Source organism: Anolis carolinensis, chromosome 5, assembly GCF_035594765.1.
Source record: "Anolis carolinensis isolate JA03-04 chromosome 5, rAnoCar3.1.pri, whole genome shotgun sequence".
NCBI classification, from domain to species: Eukaryota; Metazoa; Chordata; class Lepidosauria; order Squamata; family Dactyloidae; genus Anolis; species Anolis carolinensis.
In genome coordinates, this window is record NC_085845.1 from 82,847,571 (window position 1) to 82,853,570 (window position 6,000).

General features: G+C 41.0%; 1 protein-coding gene across 1 annotated transcript in view; it reads right to left on the reverse strand.

Annotated features, from left to right (window-relative positions):
- ergic2 (ERGIC and golgi 2) overlaps positions 1–5,776 on the reverse strand; it is a 37,877-nt gene extending 32,101 nt beyond the window's left edge. The window contains exon 1 of the mRNA XM_003221461.4: positions 5,622–5,776. The gene's annotated coding sequence lies outside the window, so the exon portion shown is untranslated. The remainder of the gene's footprint in view (positions 1–5,621) is intronic.
- Between the last annotated feature and the right edge of the window lie 224 nt (positions 5,777–6,000).

Below are 6,000 nucleotides of genomic sequence, written 5' to 3' on the forward strand. Positions count from 1 at the left end.
AGTATAATGCCAAGCTTTTTAAAAACTTTGTGTTTTCAAATACATTACAACTTGTACCCTCGGTTCACTTCTGACACTATAAATAAATAAATACTCTCGAGATATAAAAGCACAAATTCTAAGTAAAATGGTATAGAGAAAGATGCTGTCATATATTATAGAAGAGTTGTAAACCAAGAAGTTGCATTAGCTTTCCAAAAATTGGAATATGAACTCAGAATAGGAAGATTTCCCAATTACAGTAGAGTCTCACTTATCCAACATAAACGGGCCGGCAGAACGTTGGATAAGCGAATATGTTGGATAATAAGGAGAGATTAAGGAAAAGCCTATTAAACATCAAATTAGGTTATGATTTTACAAATTAAGCACCAAAACATCATGTTATAAAACAAATTTGACAGAAAAGGCAGTTCAATACACAGTAATGCTATGTAGTAATTACTGTATTTACTAATTTAGCACCAAAATATCACGATGTATTGAAAACATTGACTACAAAAATGCGTTGGATAATCCAGAACGTTGGATAAGCGAGTGATGGATAAGTGAGACTCTACTGTATAAAGTTTTTTGCTTTGAAAAGATCCCAAGTTGCCAGAACCCAAAGAAAACCTGAACTGTAAAAACAAGGCATTGGACAGAATCTGATTTGCAAGGACAGAAATGTAGCAGCCCTCTATGAGCCCTTCTACACGGCCATATAATCCAGAATATCAAGGCAAACAATCCACATTATCTGCTTTGAACTGGACTACCTGAGTCTGCACTGCCATATAATCCAGTTCAAAGTGGATACAATAGAGTCTCACTTATCCAACATAAACGGGCCGGCAGAATGTTGGATAAGCGAGTATGTTGGATAATAAGGAGGCATTAAGGAAAAGCCTATTAAACATCAAATTAGGTTATGATTTTACAAATTAAGCACCAAAACATCATGTTAGACAACAAATTTAACAGAAAAAAGTAGTTCAATACGCAGTAATGCTATGTTGTAATTACTGTGTTTATGAATTTAGCACCAAAATATCACGATATATTGAAAACATTGACTACAAAAATGTGTTGGATAATCCAGAACGTTGGATAAGTGAGTGTTGGATAAGTGAGACTCTACTGTAATTTGTATTTTATACAACCGTGTAAAAGGGGCCTAAATCTGCCCTGCTCATCTGGAAGCTGTAACATTATGACACTGCTTTGATGAGTTTAACAGAAATATAAAAATGAGGCATCAGCTGAGCTGCAACTTCCAGCTACAGACAAAGGCTCTGATCCAATCAAAGGTATGACTCTCCCTAAAAGCAATGGGATTTGAACAGGTTGTGACTCACTTGTGCCATTGGGATTTAATCACGTTAGCTGGAAGCTAGAGGGGTTTATGCCATCTCGCTATTTCCTTCCTTTTATTTGGTAGTACACTAAGCCCACAGACCAGAGAACTCTCAAGGATTAAGTTCTTTTGCACAACTATGGATGCCCAAATGTACACAAATGCATGAGATCAGGTAATTAATTTCTGGGAGCACATTGGATACATCTACCCTTTGGAAGAGAAGCCAAAAAACACTGCGAAACTGTAACTCCCAGGATTCCATAGCACCAAGCAATTAAAGTGAGGTCAAGCTGTATTAATTTTACAGCATGGATTTAACTATTGTCTTTTGAGTAATGCTCACCTACATCTCATCGAAGGGCCCTTCCACACAGCCATATAACCCAGAATATCAAGGCAGAAAATGCCACAATATCTGCTTTGAACCAAGATATCTGAGGCCACACTGTTCTATATTCCAGTTCAAAACAGATAATGTGGGATTTTCCGCCTTGATACTCTGTGTTATATGGCTGGGTTATATGGCAGACATGTCCTATATCCCAGGATCTGATTCCAGATTTTCTGTTTTAAACTGAGTCTGCACTGCCACATAATCTGGGATAAACAGAAAACCTGGGATCATCACAACTACTACACCATGGGTATGGGGGATAGTACAGCACAAAAACACAAGCAAAGCTTGGGAAAGTTACATTTTTGGACAGCTTCCACATGGTTTCTAAATATACATACTTCTTCAAGGCTGGCTATTAGCAGGTGATAGGACTAGTGGAATTTTGCCACCAGAATGACATGCTGCTATTGTGACAGAGCCATTCATGCTCCTTCTACACTGCCATATAAAATCCAGATTATCTGTTTTGAACTGGATTACATGACAGTGTAGACTCATATAATCCAGTTCAAAGAATCTGGATTATCTGCTTTGATAATCCAGATTGTATGGCAGTGTAGAAGGATCCCCAGATACCTACTGCCCCAAGTTACCAAAACCAAGGGTTTGTCTTCCCTTAAAGCAGCTTTTTGTAAAGCTCTGTTGAACAAAGTCACTATTGAAAGTTAACTGCAGCATTACAATAACTACAGAAATGACAGGGGGGCACCATGCCAGCTTGCATGCCCACAATTGCAATAGCCTTAGACAGGATACAAATTCTGGATATTAACATTTCATCTTTGCTATCAAACGTTAATCCTGTTCTACAAGAACCTCACCTGCGTTTTTTTTCCTAATACACACTTTTGTCCCAGCAGCCTATCAGCAGCTGCCAGATTACCTTTAGCAACCTGTTTGACAGCGAAGCAGGAAGCAAAACTGTTACACACGTCCAGGAATGTGGCACCTCATGGTCTAATAATATTTCACTTCTGATAGCACATACAAAGCATTCTGAATACTAGACCCAATATGTAATGGGCTTTTCTACTTATGCTAATATATCTAATAACTCAAGTAAATTTCATTGATTCAAAGTATAAATGAGGAAGTTTACAGTCCTTGTTGACATCTAGTAAAGTAGGACCCAATGTAGACCAGTGTGTTGTACCCAAGTGAGCATACACAGTATTATCTTGTACATGTACACAAGCATGATTGTTTTGATGCTGTGTTCCAGGGCTTTACACGGGCTCATATCAATCAAGAGAAAGTCAGGATGAGATTATTTGGAATGAGATTATGTAGATAACAATGAGAGGTTTAGGCCTCTTCTACAATGTTGTTACTGTATATCCCAGGATTTGATCCTAGGTTTAAACTGGGTTATATGAGGCCCTTCCTATACTGCCATATAAAATCCAGATTCTCTGATCTGAACTGGGTTATATGGCAGTGTAAACCCATATAATCCAGTTCAAAACTGACAATCTGAGATCAGATCCTGGGATATAGGGCAGTGTAGAAGGGGCCTTAGAAAGGAAAAGAATGAGAGACAGGAGAATATACACTTTCAAAGTCTCAGGGCCCTTCTGCACTGCCATATAAAACCCAGATTCTCTGATTTGAACTGGATTATATGGCAGGGTAAACTCATATAATCCAGTTCAAAGCAAATAATATGGATTATCTGATTTGATAATCTGTATTATATGGCAATTTAGAAGGGTCCTATAAACTTTAAATTTCAAACAAGGTTGCTCTCCTTCATTTTTATTCACCATTACCTGCACGTGTACAAGATGGGGAAAAGTGATCTCTCCTTATGAATATTTTGATTTGCAGGGCATCAATCACAGTTACTAGCAAAGGAAAACTGCACACACACACTAGATACTTTGGCAACAAGGGTATAACATTAAAGAAAGACACAAAACACAGAGAAGCTGTTTTGCAATCAAATATAAAAATCCTCATGAGTGTGGACTTTTACATTTGAAACTATAAACCAGGTGAAAGGTGTCATGCAGGTAAGGTTGGAATGATGTGTAACATTTCAATGGGAATCAATGTCATTAACAACATTCAAGCCTAAGGCCTCTTCCACCCGGCTGTATAAAATCCACATTTAACTGGATTATATGGCACCGTGGATTCAGATAACCCAGTTAAAAGCAGATATTGTAGATTATCTGCCTTGATATTCTTGGTTGTATGGCTGTGTGGAAGGGCCCTAAAACAGAGGGTGCATCTACACCAGTGGTTCTCAACCTGGGGTCCCCAGATGTTTCTGGGCTTCAATTCCCAGAAATCCTAAAAGCTGGTAAACTGGGGATTTCTGGGAATTGTAGGCCAAAAACATCTGGGGACCCCAGGGTGAGAACACTGATCTAGACCGTAGAATGAGGCCCCTTCTACACTGCCATATAAAATCCAGATTATCTGCTTTGAACTGGATTAGATGGCAATGTGGACTCATAACTCAGTTCAGAGCAGATCATGTGTATTATCTGCTTTGATAATCAGAATTATATGGCAGTGTAGATCCTGTCTGAATGTTTGACCCTGCTTCAACCATTATTATTATTATTATTATTATTATTATTATTATTATTATTATTATTATTTATAGGCTCAATGCTATGGAATGGAAGCTGTAGTTTTACAAGGCGTTTGTTCTTCTCTGCCTCAGGGCCCTTCCACACAGCCATATAACCCAGAATATCAAGACAGATAATCCACAATATCGGCTCTGAACTGGATTATCTGAGTCCACACTGCCATATAATCCAGTTCAATGTGGACTTTGTACAGCTGTGTGGAAGAGGCCTCACCAAAACTATTGGGCCGTATCAGGCTGGATCTAAATTGCCATATATATCACAGGATCTGATCCTAGATTATCTGCTTTGAACTGGATTATATGAGGCCCCTTCCACACAGCTATATAAAATGGACATTGTCCTGGATTATATGACAATGTGGACTAAGATAACTCAGTTCAAAACAGATATTGTGGGATTTTCTACCTTGATATCCTGGGTTATATGGCTGTGTGAAACAAAAACTCACATTATCTGCTTTGAACTGGAATATATGGCAGTGTGGACTCAGATAACCCAGGGTCCTTCCACACAGCCATACAATCCAGAATATCAAGGCAGAAAATCCCACAAAATCTGCTTTGAACTGGGTTATCTGAGTCCACACTGGCATATATTCCAGTTCAAAACAGATAATGTGGGATTTGATTCAGCTCTGTGCAAGGGACCTGAGGGTCCTTCCACACAGCCCTATATTCCAGAATATCAAGGCAGAAAATCCCACATTATCTTCTTTAAACTGGGATATATGGCAGTGTGGCCTCAGATAACTCAGTTCAAAGTGGATATGGTGGGATTTCCTGCCTTGAGATTCTGGGTTATATGGCGGTGTGGAAGGGCCCCCAAGTCTCCCCTGCCAGATAATCCGGGATAAAGAGATAATCTGGGACCACATTCTGGGATATAGGGCAGGGTAGATCCAGCCTCAGTTCAACTGGTGTCAAACTGCATTTGTTTGGCAGTGTAGATGCATTAAAGAGCAGGAAAAAGTATGCTTTATCTGAACTGTTCAGGACCACAGGTGTTTTACAATTGGGACGGATTTTGGAACAGCCGTATTTGCAAATATGTACATCATCCTGCAGATGGGGCCCAAATCGAAACAAGAATTCCCCTGATGTTTCCGACAGACCTTACTGAAGGTAATTTTAGGCACAATATGTGTCCACTGAACCTCTCAGCAAGCAAAGGTATGGACAGGTATGGAGTATTTGGGGAAAAGGGGATGGCCAGGCTGTCCTAGCAGACCTAACCACGCATCACCCCCAAACAAAAGCGGTCCGATCGCGCGTGGACTCACCTTTCCCGCCGCATCTCCGCCGCCGCCTCTCGGCCCCTGCTCAGCGCCCGCGGAGGAGTCCAAACAGGGAAGGCGGGAGGCAGAGCGGCGATGTCAGGCCCCCGAGCCAATCAGGAGGCGGTTCGCAGCCGCAAGCTCCGCCTCCCGGGCAGGAAGCTGTGAGAACGGAGGGAGGGGAGCAAGACGAGGGAGCGGAAGTACGTGCCCCTCTAGCTTGCGGCGGCGGCGCCACTCTATGGCGGATTTGATTCTAAGAACTCTTCGTTCGCTCGCTCCCTCTCTCCCTTTTCAGATGCACTTCCTCCCACGGCCTGCAGGTGGCGCAAGAGAGTTCATAGCAAGCGTTCCCTTGTGCTTAGCGAAGGAGGCTTCTTTAACC